The sequence below is a fragment of the Ambystoma mexicanum genome, chromosome 10 (assembly GCF_040938575.1).
Source record: "Ambystoma mexicanum isolate Mex_15411 chromosome 10, UKY_AmexF1_1, whole genome shotgun sequence".
In the NCBI taxonomy this organism is placed as follows: Eukaryota; Metazoa; Chordata; class Amphibia; order Caudata; family Ambystomatidae; genus Ambystoma; species Ambystoma mexicanum.
In genome coordinates, this window is record NC_090932.1 from 1331033642 (window position 1) to 1331055291 (window position 21650).

Consider the following 21650-nt stretch of genomic DNA (forward strand, 5'->3'; position numbering starts at 1 on the left):
GAGATGAAACGTGACTTGATTGCATGGGTTAAGCATTGTATGGGGAGGGATGATCAAGCTAATGTTTTTGCCAGACTTTCTAATATGGACAATTTTCCTGAGAAAAATGTTTTATTGAGGCGTTAGGGATTCATTTGTGTGTAATATGGGACAGATTAAACAATACAGATCTCCCACAAGGGTTGAGGGATCTGAACACCTTAGCTTTCTCTATAGGCACTGTGGAGAAAGTACAAGAGCATGTTGAGAGAGTGCTTGACTATAGAAAGGAGTTGGAAAGATTACGGGATGAAGATGAAGATAGTATTTATGTACAGAAGTGGTTCCTTCCTTGTCATAAATTGATATCTGAGGAAATGCGAATTTGTACAAAGGACGCAATTAGATGGATCTCAGACTCGTCGATAACTCCAGTTGAAGTATATGACACGTAAAGTCAGCATACGCCAGAAATGCAGACGAAAGTGATACAGATAATGGTAGAATACCTATAGGATGAGTGTGTAAAAAGAACAATTATTTGTCCCACAGAGTTATTAAGTATTTACAAGACAGCTTTTTCACTTGACACTTCTTTGTCTGCTTTAGTCCTCGATTTGGCTCTGTTGCTTAGTAAGAGTTTGGAGTTGCCTACTTCTCAGTTGCCTATGAGAGAGGTTCCTCCGACACTTGTCCCAAAAGTTGAGATCCCCGCTAATGTTGTAGTCGGTACAGCTGCTGTGGAAATACCTGCACATTATGTGTCTGAGTTCGTTTACGTCCCGTTCTCAAGACAGGAAGTGAACACCATTAGACAATCAATTCCCAACAGTAGGAACAATCCGACAGGGTTCTATAAAGAAATATAGTCTTTTTTGCAATCCGCAATATTCACTTTAAGTGATATTGGGCCTCATTAGGACCCAGGCGGTAAGGGGTTTACGGCGGCGTAAACAGCGCCGACCCTTATCGCCTGATTCCGAGGTCCCTTAGCGCCATGGAGGATTTAACACCTGCTTTTAGCAGGTGTTAAAATCCATGGCGCTAAGGGACCATGTTGTTAATTACGCCACCGTAATTTACGGTGGCGTAATTAACGCCTTCCCCACTCCCATTATGCCCTATGGGGCAAAAATGGGAATGGGGAAGGGTAAATGGGTTAATGGGGACTTACCGCCCCGCCAACCTCGGAATGGGGCGGTAAGTCCGCCAACCACCATGGCGTAAACGTAGTTTACGCCATGGCGGTAAAGGTACGGCCCAGGCAGTAACTTACCGCCTGGGTCGTAATGAGGCCCATTAATTTGTTATTTCCTGTACTCCTGCCTGTGGATTTGTGGAAACAGGTCAGGAATATAGGTGACGTACCAGGGTTAAGAGATACATGGGCTAACATATTTAGACTTGATGGAGAAAGACCAGCTGGTGAAAGACCACCTCAGGTGATACTAACTTTGCCTGACAGAATAGTTGCGAAATTGAAAAGTATGATTCCCGAAAAAAGAATTATTTGGGACAAGCTTACCGCCTGTGTCCAAGGGAAGTCTGAGGGTGCTACTGAGTTCTTTAATCGGTTCAAACAAGTATTCTCGGATTTCAGTGGACAAGATTTAAGCACACAGTCCGGGAAAAGATTATTTGTAGACAAATGTGTGCGTGGATCATTGCCAGACATCCAGTCGCAAATGATGTCCTCTGAGAGCGCTTGGCAAGTGAAGTCTCAATCAGAAGTACTGCACATGGCTCAGTACTATGAGAATCGTGTAAATAATGAAAGAAAAGAGTCGAAATGAGAAAAGGTGATTTGAAGACAAAAGTATTATTACAGCAAATTGTTAGAGGCCCTAGAGGGGGTAATTAACAGTTCAGAGGTCAGTATTTTCCACAGGGAAATGTGCCCTTGGGTCCTGTAAACATTAACCAGTGTGCCTATTGTAGGCAAGAGGGTCATTGGCGTGCACAATGCCCGGTCCTTGGACAGAGGTCAAGTAACACATTTGGGAACATGGGTAGGCGACCCAGAGGTTGCCCGGGTGTAGGGGGCCCTGATAGAGGTCCGTTTTCACAAGATTCACAACAACTTTTTTCACAGGATAATCAGGCAACAAGTGTGGATACTAGAAACATATTTAATCATCCTTCTGCCGCTTACCTTTCTGAAGAACTTCCTTTCAACGACATTCTGTTTCGTTAGGATTGCCCAAAGCAGGGTTTGGAACCTACGCCTATTCCCGTTAATCAGAAAGGTCCCTACGTTGAAATGTTTGTGGGAAATGGGACACATCTATTCATGATAGATACAGGGGCACAGAATTGTTCCATTGTTCATTCTCGGGTTCCAAACATTCCACTGTCATGGCAAATCAATGTTTCTGTAGGGTTTTCTGGCACACCACATGTCTGTTAGGTTTCTTTGCCAGAACCTATTTCTTTGGGTCCGTTTACGGACCATTGTCCATTCCTTTTGACTTCGAATTGTGGAGAGAATTTGCTGGGTTGAATTTGTTGAAGGAATTAAATGCAGTAATTTATTGTTCCTTTGATGGAGTGCGTTTCATGATTTCGCCACAGCAACTTTCTGTCTCCCAATTCTTGACTAGACCTTTGCCACCAGAATTTAGTGCTGTTCCGGAGCGTTTATGGGCAGTTGATGACAATGATGTCAGTGTTTTACAAATTGAGCCTGTTAAGATTGTTTTGAAACATGGAGTGAAGCTGCCGCGCATTCCGCAGTATAAGATTTCAGCTGATGGTGAGCAGGCTTTGAAATGCATCGTCTCTGATTTTGTACACCAAGGGGTGATTGAGGAAATTGCAGGTAGTTTATGTAATAGTCCGATTTTGCCCGTGGACAAAAAGGCGATAATTGATTTACGTGCCATCAATAAGATTGTCGCTCCACAATTTCCAATTGTGCCTGATGTGACGACGATACTGACTATGATTCCGGCCTCAGCTACTCATTTTAGTGTTTTGGATCTAAAGAATGCTTTCTTTAGTATTCATATACACAAAGACAGTAGATATTTGTTCGTGTTCACCTTAGGGGGACGCTCCTTCACATTTACCCGTGCACCATAGGGTTACACGGAAAGCCATAGCATCTACAGTAAGGCTTTGAAAGAACAACTCGATACCCTTGAATTGCCCTCTACTTGTACACTGCTTCAATATGTTGATGACTTGGTTTTAGCTGCCTATTCAGAAAGCGCTTGTAAGGAGGGCACTGTGTTGTTGCTCATTCACCTGGCTAAACATGGACATAAAGAAGACATTTCAATATTGTTGTCAGGAGGTCACCTATTTAGGCTATCTCCTGTCAAAGGAGGGAAGAAGATTGACGCCTGAACAGATAAAACTAATTTCTAGCATGTCTGTCCCAAATACGCAGAAAGAAGTTAGAGCCTTCATAGGTATGGCTTCTTACTGTAGGCAGTGGATCCCCAATTTCTCGTTAACGATTAAGCCGATGTTGGCTCTGATGAAGAAGGGCATTTCTTCACCATTGCCGTGGAACATAGAGCACCAGCGTGCATTTGATTTGCTCAAGACTGCATTGTGCTCGGCACTGGTTTTGGGCACACCAAATTATGAAAAGGCATTTGTGTTGTTTGTGCATGAATGTGATGGATGTGCTTTGGCTGTGTTAACGCAGGAACATGGAGGGAAGAATAGGCTGTGCGGTTACTTTTCTTCCGCCCTTGATCCTGTAGCATGTGCTTTGCCAAGATGTTGCGGGCTGTCGCTGCTGCTGCTGCGTCTGTAAAACAGAGTGAGGGAATGGTCCTAGGCCATGCTTTAACCCTGATGGTACCTCTCTCTGTAGATGTTCTACTGAATTGAACTCAAACGCAACACCTCACCTCCGCACGGTTGACAAGATATGAATTGATCTTGTTTGCACCACACATACAAATTAAGAGGTGTTGTGTTCTTAATCCGGCTGAACTCTTACCTTTCCCGCAAGGTACTGCTTGCAGTGACGAAGAGTCAAATTACTGTCTTTACACTACCGAACAAGAGACAAAGGGTAGAATTGATCAGAAAGATACTCCTTTGAACAATCCACAAGGGGAGCTGTTTTGCGATGGCTCCTGCTTCAAACTTCTGGATGGTACATCCACAGCCGCTTACGCAATCACTACGTTGAGCACGGTCGAGGAAACCAAGAGAATCACATATAACTGTGCAGGCCGCAGAGATTATAGAATTGACCTGAGCTTGCAAACTTTCCGAAGGGCTTACCGTGAATATATACACTGACAGTCAGTATGCCTTTGGGGTGGTTCACAACTTTGGGAGACTTTGGTCAGAAAGAGGATTCTTAACTTCAGATGGTACAAAGATTCAGCATGGCTCCTTGATAATACGGCTACTCTCAGCGCTTGCACTCCCTTCTCAGTTAGCTATTGTAAAATGCGCAGCGCATCAAAAGATTGTAGATGATATAGGAAAGGGGAATTTTTTGCTGACCAGATAGCTAAACAGACTGTCACTTGCCTCTCTTTAGACATATATACTTCAAGGGAAGTCACAAATGCCTGTACTATGGTTGAGAGTATCGATTCTGTGAGAGATATCCAAGCCGATGCCACATTGGAAGAGTCTAAAAAGTGGGCTGAGGGCTTGGGGAAACTTGATGATGAAGGAAAATGGCTACTTCCCGATGTGTACATCATGATGATGGTCACCATGGCTCATGGCCCTACACATATATGTGCCCGCAAGATTACAAAAATGCTGGAAAATATATGGGTGAATGACAAAATCTCTAAGGTAGCTGAACGTTTTGTCCAAAACTGCATGATCTGTTTACAGCATAATGTGGGAATGGGAACATCAACTCCTAGGGGAAGTTTTGGCCCACCTTCTGTCCCCTTCGAGGTTACACACTTTGACTTTATTGAAATGGAACAATGTAATAACTTGAAATACGTGTTAGTTGTCATTTGTGCTTTTAGCAAATGGGTTGAGGCTTTTCCTGTTAAAGACGCAACAGCTATGACTACTGCAAAGACAATGTTAAAGGAATATTTTCCTAGGTTTGGGCTAACAAGAGTTATCTGGGCGGACAATGGTCCACATTTTATCGCTGCTGTAATTCTGCAGATATGCGCAGGGTTACAGATCAATAAACGGTTCCATTCAGCCAGACACGCTCAGAGTGCCGGACTAGTAGAAAGACACAACGGCATCATCAAAAACAAGCTCGCTAAAACGTGTGCGGCACCAAATTAAAATGGCCGGATGACTTACCAATCATGTTGTTGTCCATGCGTATGACCCCTCAAACTAAGATAGGGCTCTCTCCCTTTAAGGTGGCTATGGGGAGGCCTGCTAATATCTGGAACCTTCCGAAAAATCGTTCACTGCGAAATGTGGAAAATGTACTTCTTTAAGATTACTGAAGCAAGTTGACTAAAAACCTGTATTTTATTTATCACCAGGTGTGGGAGGCTTTAACTGTACGATACGAGGGCCCCGGTCACAACATATGGCCCGGTGACTGGGTTCTCATTAAAGCGTTTGAGTGATCGTCTTGCCTTGCACCTCGGTGGTGGGGCCCCTTCCAGGTCCTGCTGGTCACGCAAACAGCGGTGCGGGTGTCGGGCAGAAGAAATTGGATACATGCAACCCACACCAAGAAGATTCCACACCCAGTGCCATACGATACAGAAGAAACAGAACCCCTCATCAGTACTGCAATCAATGATCCCAAAGCAGTAAACAGCATCGAGAGTGTGTCAGAGACTCTCACTGAGCCCGTGAGGTCTGGGGAAACAGCCATTTTGCCTCCACACTCTCCAATAGTTTTGTCTCCGGAAGCTGTTGTTCCAGATCCTGCATCCTCTCTTGTTCTTGATACGTCGCTCCCAACGGGAAGTGATGACACATTGTTCTCAGATCACTTCGTACCAGGAAGCACGAGGTACGATCTGCGACCTAGAAAATAGACCTACTGCACAGTTCGGCTGTGCAATCGAGGAAAATCATCAAGGGCTTACCTTTTTGGCCTGATTTATTGTCTACACAGGGATTCTGTTGGCTAGGGTTTGTGGAAGGACTAAGAAGATGCTCGGCCTGGAGGTCGCCAGCAAAAAAAAAACATTGGCATGTTCGTTTGAAGATTACAATGCCGTGAGCGTGTGACCAGCTGCGAAAGAGGACAGTCCGAAAAATGGGCCCCGAAAACATATTGCTGTTTGTTGATAATGTTAATTGGTTTTATATGGTTGTTGTTTTAGGCTTATGGCATCTAGAAGAAGTACATCTGTTAGAAAATGTGTTACCTACTGTTTCTACTCCTTTTGTGCATCTGCACACTCTATCTGCTAGGGATTCTCAGCATAGACAATATTACAATAATACGCTATTAATCATCATGAATGCTACGCATGCCATCTTTAATAAGTCCAACTGCTGGGTTTGCTGCATTTACCGCAGCATGGGGATAAGGGGCTAGAGTGGTATATTCATCCTTTTCCTTTGACAACTGCATGTTATGCTTCTCTTAGAGCACTATTCTTTGGTCGCTGGAATGATAGCATCTCAGGGAACTTAGATGGGACTAATTTGAATCAGTTTGAAAAACATGTTTTGACTCACTTAGGATGCTCAATTTTTGCAAATAGGAGTAAGCTCAACGTTGCTTCTATTAGGCCTTCTGATAAACTGTCTCGTCCTTTCCAATCTTTGATTTCTTTTCAAATGGCTCCTATAGGCAATAAGGATGCCACGCCTCCTTCTTACACTGTTAACCATAGCCCTGATTCAGTTTCTTTTTGCATACAGAGGAATGGTACTCAGTCAATGTGTGATTTTAAAGGTGCGCCAACGTTGCAAATTTGACTGGGGAAGATAGACCTTTGTATGTAGGCAAACCTGTCTACTTTGTTTGCGGTAATGTAGCATTTCCATGGTTACCCAGGGATTGGCAGGGAACTTGTTATTTAGGGATCCTGTTACCCGGGGTATTCATAGCCACTACTGTAGAGGTTTCAAAGGCTCGTCCACAGCGGGACGAGGATGGTGACACTCCAGCACAAGTCTTAGGAGACGTAGCAAAGTCCTTCGTGCCATTCTGGGGACAAATAATGACCTCTGAGGATATCAGGAGACTAGCAAGAGTACTGGAGAGAACCATCAACCGGACCACTGACATACTCTATAATATGACTCTAGAACAGAAAGCAATAAGGTTAGTAGCACTTCAGAACCGGATGGCATTAGATGTCATCCTAGCTAAACGTGGAGGGGTATGTAAATTAGTGGGGTCCGCTTGCTGTGTTTTCATGCCAGATTCCTCCCTAACTATCTTCAAGGCAATACAGAATCTGCATGTCCTAAGTTCAGAAGTGCATGTTCCCGAGGGAAACTGGGATCTTAGCGCTTGGTTCTGGGACTTCTTGCGATCTTGGGGTTGGAAAGTGCTTTCGGTCTTATTGATCATTTTGGGAATTTTGTTGGTTCTTTGTTGCTGTATACAGTGTCTTCCTGGTATATGTTCGATGATAGGGGGATGTTGCGCACAGGCAATGGGTACGTTAGGATGCAAGCTATACGCCCCAGACAAGAACTCCAATGAATATGTGCTGAAAGAAATTCTGGTAGATTGATATCTCCGATGGTGATTCAGGGTGTATGGACATTGAGACGTGGAATTGTTTGTAAAGTGATTAGAATTAGTTTAGCGCTTGGCATAGGCCAAAAGGAGGGTTTGTCGAACGGGAAATCATATTATATCCTCTAGATCAAGTATATAAATATATTGGCCTAGGCCAAGTCGCTTTGTGAGGAAATCCACGTTGCAAGGTCCTGACCTTAGATCTGAGTAAGCCGCCATTTTAGGTTCATCTGCCATTTTAGATTCTCTCTCCAAAGTCACCCTGTGTTCTAAGATGGTGGACAGTGTCATTTCAAATGTAACATGGCCGTCTTGACCCCTGTGTACAAGTTAGTATGTAAACTGCCTGCAGGCCAAATGTTAGGGTCATGTACTGAGACCTTGTCCTTCGTTGACCTGTGTATAAAGGATTACCTGTACAAACAAAGCTAATCCATGAACGTATATTATGCACAATACTGTTCGAGCATCCAATGAGAACACTTGTTTGACTATATTGTTTAAGATATATATGTGAAAGATTAATGTGAAATCCAAAGACACACTGTTGCGTTTGTAACTTGTTTGCGAGTATGTTAAGGATAACCCCTAAATGTATAGATGCATAGATTAAAATGCAAACTCGGCACGTACAATAGATCCGTGATGTATTAACTTGTAGGTGGGCTGGACATCATGTTTTGGACTGTATAAAAGGTGCGATGATTCTGATGTACAGTCCCACTCACTATGCACACCGAACAGGGCTGGTTCTCGCTGTGTCATACCTGGGGGCCTGATAGCTATCTGTTGCTTTGTTCTTTGAAACTGTTCAGTATAGAATAAAGATCTCTGTATCTTTCTTTGTAACCCGCGTTTGGTGTATTTCCTTTTGGGGTACTCAGCCTCGATATCTTGTTTTTGCTTTCACACATCGACAAGGACATGTTCATGTACGGCATCAGAGTGTTAGCTCGAGTGGTGCCAGAAATAACAAGAAAGGAATGGAAGGAACCCTCAGACTTTATCTTTCGTCCAATTGTAAATACAGACCTTGTGCCAGGAACCATTTTGTCAATTGATCTAGAGGGGGTTCAGGTCTCAAGCAAACGTATTGCAGTGATAGGACTAGACACACATGGATGCGAATGGAGAACTACTATGCATAGATGGGAACATAATGTTGCGCGATTTAACTGATGAAGAGTTGTTCACTGACACTGAGAGCGATGGGGAAATAATAATGGAAATAAGTATACCATGCGACATTGTGATCCAGGGAGATACACAATCCGCTCATGGCTAGTGTGAACGTGCGGCCCACAATATTTGAGGAACACATGGAAAGGATCCTTCCAGAGATTTGGACCACAGGTCCCCATGATGTAGAGTTATTGCATGAAGAAACACCAGGTAAGATAAAATTGAAGCCAGGTGCCATACCCCCAAGGGTTAAGCAGTACCCACTATCAAAGGATGCAGCAGCGGGGATTAAAAAACCCAATAAACACTCTACTAAAACAAGGAATAATAGTACCATCCAACTTCCCATGTAACACAGCGATTTTCCCAATCAAAAAGCAAAAGGAGAGGCGTGGAGGAGTAGAAATAGCTAAATAAAGACATGTATAGCAATAAGTAACAAACTAATAAGGATAATAAGGATAATATGACAAAAGGTAATTAACTGTGTAATGAAAGACATAAATGGCATGGTGGAGGGTCCACCACTGAGTAGTCTGGATGCCAAGGAGTTCCTTGAGTTCCTTGAGGCGGTTGAATCCAAGGAAGAGAGCCAGGAGACCCCAGGCCTAGCAGTGGAGCGTCCTGATTCATTGGGGGATTCTGTATCTGCATGCTTGTTTCCTGACATCATGGAGTCAGCAGCAGAGGCTGATGTCTGTGAGAGGGTTGGAGACTGCCGTCCTATCACAGCGCACTCACTGTGATGTGCCCGGGCTCCAGAATACTGGTTTGTAGGCCACACACACATGGTGGACATGCGCCTGCCGAACACTTTGAGGCGGTGTGACGTCCTGCAAGAGATGGCGAGGGTCATCCATCACCTGGCAGAACATGCCATTTCCTCCATTGCCGCACTCATTGCCGAACTATGGCTTTTATGTCAGGAGAGAGAATACACAATACCAAAGCCAGGAAACTCATGAGGGGGGTTCTACATATAGGCCTCAAGGGAAGTCCTGCAGCAAGAGCTAACCACCTCAAGGCAAACCCTGCGCACAGAGCTGTTGGCCTCAAGGGCGAGCCACATTCAATACACGGTTTCCAATGCTACAGCCTCCTACATACAGGTGAACATTCCATTCAATATTGATGTGTACAAGTGCATTCTGTCAGACAGACTCTTTTATTTGGTCCAAACAAATGTCTAATGTCATTTCAGATAGTGTGCCTCACGCAGTGCCCACACTCCCAAAGATGACAGCCCAAGCCCCATGTTTCCACCCAAGTCCCCATTCCCTCTGGTGGACACTGACCCTCCTAGTACAAATTCAGGGGCCCGTGTTAGGTGGAGGTGATGAGGAATTCAAAGCATAACATCATTGGCACCACCAGGAAAGGTTGTACATTGTCATGCATTTTACTGGATGGTAACATATGCATCCGAATAGTGGCATGAAGTGGCAAACTTAGGTTTGATCATGCTTAATTATGGTGATGATTGGGTGATGGTCACTGAGTTGTTCTACATAATTGTGTTTGTGCGTATCTTCTTGATCAGGTATGCATATGCTTTGTGTGACTGTCAACCTCCTAAGTTGCTGCTTGGAGTCAGTCTCTTTGGGATGGTGCTATGTACATACATCTGGGAGGTCTGATGCAGTATCTTTTTTTGGTGCGGCATTACATTTACGCTCCTGTCATGTCACCCATTTAAGTCATCTCCTGCCATTTGTCATATTAAGTAGTCACAGCATGATCGGGGTGGACTGGCCTATAAGAAACTCTGGACATTTCCAGGTAGGCCTCTGCACCCTGGACCTCTTTTGTGTGGTTGTTCTCATAGTTAAGGGATGTCTGTGTTGTAAAAGTGTGATACAGGGCCAGTTTGAGAACTATTCCCAGTGCCTCTGTTGGTTCCCAGCCCAGTCCGGTCCATGATACATGAGCATGCAACACACCTGACTCTCACAATTCACATAGGATGATCCAGGTGACCAGAATGCAAACGATGATGTGTCAAGTAGGCAGTACATTGCTTGTGAGGTGTGGAAATCCAAAATGTCTTACTCATGTGTCATGTGTAATGTGTAATGTTGTTGCTGTGTTTCTATTGTTTTGATCAAGAACTGTTGATGGTGAAGGGTGTATAATCCTATGTTTTTTGTTTGTTATGTTTGTATATTCTGTGAGTGGCTACTTTGTTTTCTGTAATATTTGGAGGGCATCTTCATGATTGGACAAGGGACATGTTGAGGGTATCAGAGACATTCATGAGGATTGTATGGGTGGACAGCCGTTGATGTTTCTCATTGCAGGAGCACGTACATGGCAGTGGTGAATGGAGGTGAGCCGGATCAGCAGCAATGGTGCAGAGGGACCCATCATCAAAATGAGCCATTTTTATTACACTTGATGCATGTTACTCAAGGGAACACATGGTATGGAGACATTGTGCCAGGGGCGCACTTTGCATTATTTGGAATTTTAGGCCTCTGCCACAGAAACTTTTATTTCCACATGAAATGACTGTGGCAATGGATTGTGCACTTTATGTGATGATGTTTGATCGTGTTGCATTGTAGTTTTAATAATATGGGGCACACATTGTTTACCAATCCAAGACAGACAGAGTGTTATGGTCAAGCTGGGTTAGCCCGATTGCATCATTGAAGGCTGTCAGGGATGTGGCTTTCCTGTGTGTATTCCACAGGGGTTACAAGTCATGTGAAATAGGTTTGTACTACCTGGTTGCCTATGCCCTGTCCCTGTGCCCTTGTCCTGCTAAGAGAATGAGTGGTACCTGTGGATTAGGGTGAAGGCCCTTCTGCAGCTCTACTGCTATGCCACCATGTGTGCCAATATTATTTTGCAAACTACAGGGGGTGCATACAGCAATATGCCACCTGAGTGGCTAAGGGAGTGGAAGTGTTATTTGAGCACTCCGAATATGCGCTCCACAATGTCCCGAGTGACTTTGTTTGCTGCATTGTAGCATGCCTCACTTGAGGTGGATTCCTGATCGGTGTCAACAGGAATGGTGACAGAGTGTAGGCACTGTCACCTGCAAAGGACAACATGGGGATTAAGTGCATGTATTGCCATTTATTTTGTTCCTCTGTATCCTTCCTCTGCTTGTGTGTGTGTGCATGATAGTTGATACTCACCCTCAAGCTGTGTGTTTCCAATGGTTTCAGAGGCAAGGGCATTGTACATATGGGAATGACGGAAGGTGTAGCATTCAAGCGTGCATCCTTGTTAATTGGCATTCACCTGCATGATGTGTCCTTTGGAATCACAGGTCACCTGCACATTGATATATTCCCAATGTTTCCTGTTGTGATAGATGTGTTCCATCCCCTTGGGCACGTGCAGTGCTTCTTGGTTGCCGTTGATGGCTCCCAGGGCTCAGAGAATGTGTGCAACTGCATACAATTCCTGGCACACCCTCTGCCTTGCCTGCAGTGTATGTGGCATGTAAATGTGCCAATGCACATCTGCTAGGATGCAGTGCAAGACCTGGTGGAGGCACATCGATTGTGTGTGCTCTGATATACCTCGAACAATGGTTGTGGTATGGTGGAATGATCCAATAGCCAGGAAGTGTATGGCTGATATCACTTTTACAAGAGGTGCCACAAACTATGATCACATGTTGGGTGATGCCAGGTTATTCTCCCACTTCCTGACTAGGTCTAGGATGACATGGGAAGGGAAGCAGTATCTTCCATGCACCTCCTCATCTGGCATCCCAAATATTGTTGTTTGTGGATGGAAGAATCTGTCTCTCCTCCTCTTCCCCTTCCATGTAGTAATATGCAGGATCCGGCTTTGTGGCAATCATATGTTCATTGGGGTTGCATTGAGCTTTTTAGGTGTGGGCTTTCATTGGCTGTATGTTTGTTCTCCTTTGGAGTCAATGGGAAAACGCAATTGTTTCTGTTGATAGGATTTACTTATTGCTTTATGGGGCACGTTGGTTGTTTGCACGGTGCCTTCCTCCTCACACCCATGTTCTTTCTAATTTTCCTCCTTTAATGAGGTTTTGCTTGTTCCACCCACCTTTTTGTCTTTGCGCTGGCCTTTCCCATGCGTTGCGTTCAGTCTCGAGCAAACCGCTCCTGCACAGCGCTACGTGGGAAGGGCCAGGGCAAAGACTGATCTGTGAATTGGAAAAACCCATTTAGCGCAGTGCAAAGTGTACTTTTGCAACACAAAGGGCCTCATTCTGAGGTGGGCGGTAAGGGATACTGGGCACCGGTAAGGAGACCGGTGCCGGTAATCCCTTACCGCCCAATTCCTAGGTCCCTTAGCGGGAACCGCAAGGGACGTGTGGTCGGACCGTTAGGCGACCAGGGCGCTCATTACGGGCCTGCTAGTAGCAGGCCTGTAATTAGCGCTTTCCCCATTCCAATTGAGCCTTATGGGGGCTCAAATGGGAATGGGGAATGGCATTTGGAATGGGGACTTACCGGGTCCGCCAAGTCCCCACTCCACCAGACCCGGACACGATTTTGGAGGCAGCCTTCAAGGTCGTAATGAGGCCCAAAGTCACTCTGCGCCACGGCAAACTTTTTGTAAATTAGGCCCAAAGAAACCAGCTTTGGGAAAAAAACACCAAGAAAGTCAGGGCTGTCTAAATTCAGCCCATAAAGTCAAAGCAGCCTGCTTACTACCGACCCATTAGACAAATTGTTGCCCAGTCAACCTTTCTGGCTTCAGAGGCTGAGAAAGGATAGGAAGGAGAATATGGTGGGATGTTAGACACTCTTTCATAATTACTTCCAGCAATTGAAATTCTAAGGCTTCACATTATGCACATTTCAGAGATGAGATCCCATTACAACTGCAGCATGTACCACAACAGCCTAAACATAGAACGTGTGGAATACAAGTTCATAAGAACAATCTGCAGATCTGATCATTTTCTCGAACCTGACACCAGAATCGAAAACCTTGAAAGCCTTAGAACCCCAGGACGAACGAACTCCAAACATTGAATAATCAAAACCCTTAAGCAAAGTAGGAGAAAACACCTGGTGATGGGGCTTTTGGAATCAAATGAACAATCAAACTCAGGACATGAACAGGTTTTCCATTTGTGACTCATATTCGTTTGACACCATACCACACGTCATTTGGAGTAAAAACATCAAACAACAATTTTCATAGCCCTGATATTTGAAACCCTGCTAAATGAAACCAGACACAACAACTATACCAGTACTGCGGAATATTTCTGTAAAGATAAAGTAATGTTACTTGTCCTATTATGAAAACCCACATTTATATCACAAAGAGAAGAATACCTAGCCTGTGTAGGCACTGTAAGGCAAATACCATTTAACAATCTGCATGACATTGGCTTCAAACCCACAGCCAAACATCAGACAAAAAATTAAATGACAAAATTATCGACCTGTACAGATTAGTAGTAGAATATGCTTAAAACAAAAGTGAACGATGTCAAGAGGTTTACTACAACTGTTTTGCCTGGTCCCATCATTAAGGTGTGACAGACAGTTTTGCGAGGACATCTCACAGAGATTCTTACCTGGCAAGGCATTAGAGACACTGCAAACTTTGTATTGCTTTGCTATTGAAAAGTCCATCTTCTCCTCCAAACAAAGCCACATTCTGATCTTGCCAGCATACTGCTCTTCACCATCCTGCAACAAATGCACCCCACTTATTAGAGCAAGGTGCTACACATTTTGAGGAATCCACACCCTGGCTTTAATAATTTCTGCTCACCTTTTGCATCTTGAAGAATCCCCCTGCAGGATTTCAGAATCACTCTGATACTGAAGTACTGGTCCTGCGTTAAAACATGTTGAGTTGTGATCATGGGGGGAAGCGGGGAAGAATGTACATGTGCACTGCAATTGAAGAGTTTGGGGCTTGTGGGAGAGCAACGGGTATACCTCTGGGAGAAACTAGTAAGGATTCTCGTACTTGCACTGGCCAATGCCTGGCAAATGACTGACAAGCACCTTTGCTGATTGGACAGGCCTTGATCTGGATGGCCAAAATCTCAGCAGGTATACAGCTCAGAACCTGGGCATGTCAGAGTGGGGTTTGAGGCATCTCTCAGCCTGCCAACTAGCATACTAAGGAAGATGAAATTGGTGACTGTGAACCTCAAATTTCAAACGTCCTTTTGGCTGAAACAACTGTTCTTGCCTCCCATAATCTTTACCAAGCATGTCATCTTAATGTTTGGAATTTCCAGGCTGCCACTTTCCCATATATGCCAATTCGCAGTGGCTTGTGTTTCTACTTAATGGATACAATATGTCTATTTTGGGACAGAGAGCGAGAATGATAGACGGGATTGACAGGTGGCCTTGTGAAATAGAGAATTACTATCTGCCTGAAAATGGCCTGGGGTTGGAGTGTAGGTTGCAGGTCATTTTTTCAGGTTTATTCCCCACTTCCCTTGACTATTCAACTCACCACTAAGATCACCAAACACCTTATACTGCCCACACATACCTCACACAGATGAGTGCAACAAGCCTTGGCATTAGCACATCAGCACTAATATGAACCACAACTACGTTCTCTCATTTAGCCCTATTACTCTCTCCCACATCTGCAGCTAATCCAACCCAAGTAGTTTAGTCCATCAGATCTTGGGATCTTCCCTTTGGATGACATACTCCTAAGTGTCTCGACCGAACCCACATAAAGTACAATAACATACAGTGAAATGGTTGTAATGTACTTGCGCTTTAGGGGACACTTGCACATCAAGCCATGGAAACATGAGACGCACCCATGTGGGCTGACGAAGTCCATGTTGAAAAGTGAACCCTGTGTGTGAACAACAATAAGCCATATTGGCAGGCCAAATGGAAATGTGCCCATGCATGTGTTGTGTACACCTTCAGCAGGCAATTCTCCATTCATGCATTAGCTGTATTCATTGGCATGGAACTGACACAGCTCATCATACAAGATTTGTGTAAGATGACAATACTTCCGGTTGCATGAGAGTTTCTCTAGGCCACTTACTAGTATGCATGATGAATTACAACATGTTTTTAACCTCCCAAACAGTTCATAGTCCACTCAGGCTGAAGAGGAAGGGCCCTCCCCTGCCCAGGAGACCTACACCACTGGCAGCACATCTATCTCCACATCTGCACAGTACAGCCGTGGGAGTAGCAGGAGAAAGTGCAGGAGGGAGGAGCCAAGGCCACATGACATCAACCCCAAGTCAGCAGTGCAAAGTGTGCAGCCAGCCACTGTCCCCACATGTGTCCCCGGTGGCCCCTCCGCCAGCTCTGCAGATGGCACAGAAGGCACTACATATGCTGATGCAGATACAGCACACCCAGCAGCTGCAACCGCCACACCACATTCAGCCCCCGTGGAGATCATGTGGAGATCTCCAAGGAGCAAAATGGTGCAACTCTGTATGGTAGGCCCAAAAACAAATCGATAAAAAGCATCCCAAGGGGCCAATAAAGAAAGCACATCTTGCAAGGAAAACAAGTTTTATTACATGCAAATATGTCCGGGAGTGGGGGAGTCAGTTAGCTCTGTAGAACTGAAAACTGAGAAATTACTTCACATGCCACATTAGTTACAGCTTTTAAAGACAAAGGTTGACAACATGTATCCAATTCAGATTAATCAAACAATTCCTATAAGCTGCCCCCTAAACATCACCTATATTTTGCTACCCCATTGGTCAATTAAGTATCTGTGACAACATGAGTACAGCACCCTGCGAATAACATAATTGTGCAGTCAGCAGAAAATACTTTGTTCTGATTGGTCCGTTACATTCAGGTAGCTTGTGCAACAATTGACTTTGCTTATTGGTCAAAGCAACTTCAGAAAATGTGTGAGGTGCAAGCTCCTTGAAGAGACCCAAGCTGGGCTGAGCTGGTTCGTGCCTGCTCAAATCCTGCTGGTGTGTGTCTCCTGGAAATCGTTATTAAATGTTCTTCCTGCCCCCTTGGTCTGTGTGATCCCTCTCCCTCCGTGTTTCCCTTCCGCTTGTTTCCCCTCCCTCCCTCCCATCTCCCAACCCGCCCTCACCCCTGATTGGCTATTGCGAGTTCCACTGGGCCCAGAGGCCCGCCGCACACAGCTTTTAACACTTTTACCTGGGCTGAGCTGGTGCGTGCACTAATCCTGCTGATGAGTTTCTCCTGGGGCTTGGAAATCATTATTAGCTGTTCTTTGTGCCCCCTTGGCCTGTGTGTTCCCTCTCCCCTCGTGTTTCCCTTCTGCTTGTTTCCCATCCCTCCTTCCCACCTCCCAACCTAGGCCTTTTTTCCCACTATTCAGGACTCTCAAACTTAGGTGTGTTTTCTCCTGCTGAAAAAAAAGAAAAGAAATGCCATTGTGAAAGTATTTATAAATTGCATTGTGAAGCCTAGGCCTTTTTCCCCACTATTCTAGACTCTCAAACGTAGGTGTGTTTTCTCCTGCTCTTAAAAAATTACATTGTGGAAGTGTTTAAAATATTGTGAAACCTAGACCTTTTTCTCACTATTCAGGCCTCTCAAACTTAGGTGAGTTTTCTCCTGCTCAAAAAAAAAGAAAAAAATTGCACTGTGAACGTATTTAAAAATTGCTTTGTGAAACCGCAGGCCTTTTTTCCCACTATTCTGGACTCTCAAACGTAGGTGTGTTTTCTCCTGCTCTTAAAAAATTACATTGTGAAAGTATTTAAAATGGCATTGTGAAACCTAGGCCTTTTTTCTCACTATTCAGGACTCTCAAACTTAGGTGTGTTTTCTCCTGATCTGAAAAAATTGCATTGTGAATGTATTTAAAAATCTAAATGTCAGTCGTCTTGTCCAATTGTCAACCTGACTCATATCCCTCTATCTCGTCTGCTTGCACCCTGACCCTCCCTAGTGTTCTACCCTCCATTCTCCCTTCCTCTTCCCTCCTCTCCCTAAATATTCTATGGTGCTTTCTGCCTCTCCTATCTTCTCTAACTGTTTTTCTATCGACTATCCTGCACTCCTCACTAAATCTGGTAGGAAGAAGTTTGAAATGGACAACCCAGGCCTGCCTATCACTGACACCTATACCAGTGCCTTCTCCAAACAAACTTTCACCGACATCCTCTTTGTCATTCCCTCACCAGTCCTAGGGACCCTACATAGGGTCTCTGTGCTCTCTCCCTTCTCTTTGTCTTCCATTAATGGTGGCACCCGGTGGGAGGCCCACCTGGCCTTCTTCCACTCCTCTAAGGTCATCATTAATGTTTATGTGAATGGTACCATCTTGGTCCAAGGCCCTCAGGCCAACCTTCTCCTCTTCGATAGACGCATCCCGCACCTCGTTTTCCTCTCTTCTCCTGCTGTCCACTCTCCCCCCTCCACAGCCTCCTCGCCTATCCCTTCCCCTCCTGGTCTCGACCACTCAGCTCCTCCTTCTTGGAGACTTCAATATCCATCTGGATGTTTTCTGTCCTTCCTCTGGGCTCTTTTGTGACATCTGTGACTCTCTCTCACTCTCTATTCTCCCCTCTGGCCTGACTCACGCTGCAAGGCACACTCTGGATGTTCTGATCTCCTCAGACTTTCCCCTTTCCATGCCTCTCAACACTCCTCTCTCCTAGAGTGATCAATTTTTCCTTTCCTCCGAGCTCACCCTCTCTACCCCTCAGGCCAAGCCAAGTCCAGCACTGCCACCCACCTTCTCGGTCATCCAACCCATGTAGTGCGCATCAGTTGAGGCTTTCGCTGCCACTTTCTCACCCCCCATCCCTTTGGCTGACTCACACCCTGACACAGCCCTTTTCATGGTCCACTCTGCTACATCTGACACTCTTGATGTTCTTGCCCCTGTCATGGGTATACGCCTAAAGCCCAAAGCCAAGTGCAACTCCTGGTATGACTCCAAACTTGTCACCCTCAAATGCAAGTGCAAGGTGGCTGAGAGGAAATTGGGTACTTCTGGTACATCCTCTGACAAACTGGCCTGCCGCCTGCTCCAAAGGCATTACCGGCTCTCTGTCCTTACCAAGAAGAGAACTCACAAACAAGCCCATATCTCTGCGGCGTCTAACAACTCGGCTGAACTCTTTAAAATCTTCTAGGAACTGGCAAATCCTGCTGCTGTCTCTACCTCTCTTGTCCCTTCCCAGGCCTTCTGCACAGCATTGGCTTCTCATTTCATCTCTAAAACTCAGGACATCCTGTCCTCTCTCTCCTCCTCTACCCTTCCTCCCTCTACTCCCTGCTCTTCCTATGGCCCTTCTTCAGCCACCTCTCCTCCCTCTTTTTCTGGCTTTCCCCTTTTCTCCCCAGATGAGGTTTCTAGACAAGTCTGATCGATGAAAGTCTTGTCAAAACAGGTTCAACCCTGTTCCTCCAAAACCATCAAACACAACATTGACTCCCTGGCTCCTGTTCTAGCGGACTTCTGCAACCACTCCTTTGCCACTGGCGTGTTCCATCTCCACTGAAGCACTCCCTTGTGCACCCTCTTCTTAAGAAACCCTCAGCCGACCCGTCCTGCCCGGCTATCGCCTACTCTCCATCAATCTTTTCCTGGGCAAACTGCTGGAAAAACTAGCCATCTCCCAGCTCAATCTTCACACTGAATGTGTTGGTTGTCTCCATGTTCATCAGTCTTGCTTCAGAGCTGCCAGAAGCACAGAAACTGCTCTCCTGAACATCCCTGAGGTCCTGCTCTCCAATCTTTATTCCAACACCCCATGTGTCCTCATCTTACTTGATCTCTGTTCTGCCTTCGACACGGTCAACCATGCCATTCTGCTCAACTGTCTCCGCGATAACCTGGGTATCATCGGTCAGGCCCAGGCACGGCTAACCTCTTTCCTCTCTGATCGACGCTGCCATGTTCAATTCCTCTCCTCTATCTCTATCTCTACCTGTGGTGTTCCCCAGGGGTATAACCTCTCTCCCTGGCTGTTCAAGCAATACCTGGCACTTCTTGGCCACTGCATTGCCACGCTCTGCCCCAACTTCCAGGGCTATGCGGAAGACACTCAGCTCATTTTCAGGCTACCTTCAGACACCTCTTCTCCCTCTCTCATCTTTGACTGTCTGTCCACCATCCATGAGTGGTGTGCTGCCAAAGATCTCTGCCTTAATGCCAGTAAGACTGAGATTCTCCTCATTGGCACACCTGCTCCCTCCTTTCCTGCCACTCTCTGGCCGGCCTCTCTTGGCCCTCTTCCTGCTCCCACCTTTGAGGCTAAAAACCTCAGGGTCACCTTCGACTCCACTCTCTCCTTCTCTCCTCACATCTCTGACGTCTCTAAGAAATCACACTACCAGCTGCACCTTCTCTGAGGTATTTTTCAGTTCCTCTTGTTCCCCCAGAAGCTCACTGTCTCTAGAGCTCTGGTTCTCACTATTGAAACAGCCTCTTCCTAAATCTGCCTGCTTCTACTCTCCGGCCTCTGCAACTCATCCAGAAGAGAACTGCAAGCCTTGTCCCTGGCTTCAAGCCCAGGGATCGTATCTCTCCAGGACTGAAATCTCTGCACTGGCTCCAGTGGCTGCGAGGATTAAGTTCAAAACCCACTGCATTGTCCACAAGGCATTCTGGGGCTTGGGGTCTCAATACCTTCAACTCTCTCTCAAGCTCCCCGCTCATCCGCCTCCAACTCCCTCAGGGTCAGTCGCTTCTCCAAGCAACAAGTTGGTGGTAGATCTCTTTCTTCGGCTGGGGCCTCCCTCTGGAACAGCCTCCCTGCCTCCCTGAAACTTGAGAAAAATCATATCTGGTTCAGGAAGCACCTCAAAACCTTTCTCTTTGCTTGTGCTTTCTCTCCTCCTCTCCCCTGCTGATCTTCCTGCTGAAAATGAACTGCACTGGTTACCTGGCCACCCTCTGACCTCGGGCCCTGGTCCGCTTCCCTGCCATTCTCACACATGCACTGCCTTCCTGGCAACCCCCGCACTTGGGAACTGTTTTCTATATCCCTACAGTCCCACTACCAGCACCTGACTCCTGATGTCTGCACTTACCCTTGCACTTGCCACCAGATGATCGTACTTTACTTATTGTTATTTATTCTATTTATCCCATTTACTGCACTGTCTCCGCCCCTTTTCCCCCCGCACTTACCCTTTCCCCCTTCCCATGCATTTGCACGATCTGATTGACACCTGGCCTAGTAGGATTGTTATCTCGTCTTCCCTCTGTTCCCCTCCCTTGCCTCATCGCGCCTTGAAACACTTGTGCATAGGTGCATTATAAATGCCATATCATATCATATCTATCATGATCAAGTGTGAACAATGAATTGAATACCTTGTGGCAATGAAGTGGACTTTCTCATGAGATCAGATAATTTGGCAACCCCGAACGGATCTTCAACCTTGCAGCTGTACTCTTCTGGCAACACCTCAGCAAACATATTTCTTTCCTAGTAATCATCCTTCCCTGTCTCACTTGGAAACCAGGTGTCTTTATAAAAAATGCAGCAGATACACTGCTCTTGGGGATTAAGTTCACTGATGTATTTACTCTATTTAGCTTGAAACCTGTAGTCTCAAAGGACCTGCCACATCTCGAAGGGGGCAATGTAACCACAACCTAACTCAACACATTGGAAATTTCTGGTCACTGGGCCTTGTCCTCAGTACGATTTGTCCTTCACAGCTGCTGCACTAATCTACTCATCAGGGACAAAGCTGATATGATGTGCTCCATTCACAACTCCTGTGGATTGATAGACCTTACACCATCAACTACTATCTGCACAGTGCTTCCTCCTTCCTCTTGGCTGTCAAAACACTCACTGGGGGGAAGGAGGACTACAATCTAATTAAATGAACACAAAAGAGGCTCCAAGATGCAGCCTAATATTCTAACTGACAGGAGCTGCAACCTCTAACTCTTGATATGGTGGCCGACAGCCATAATGTTACTAAAC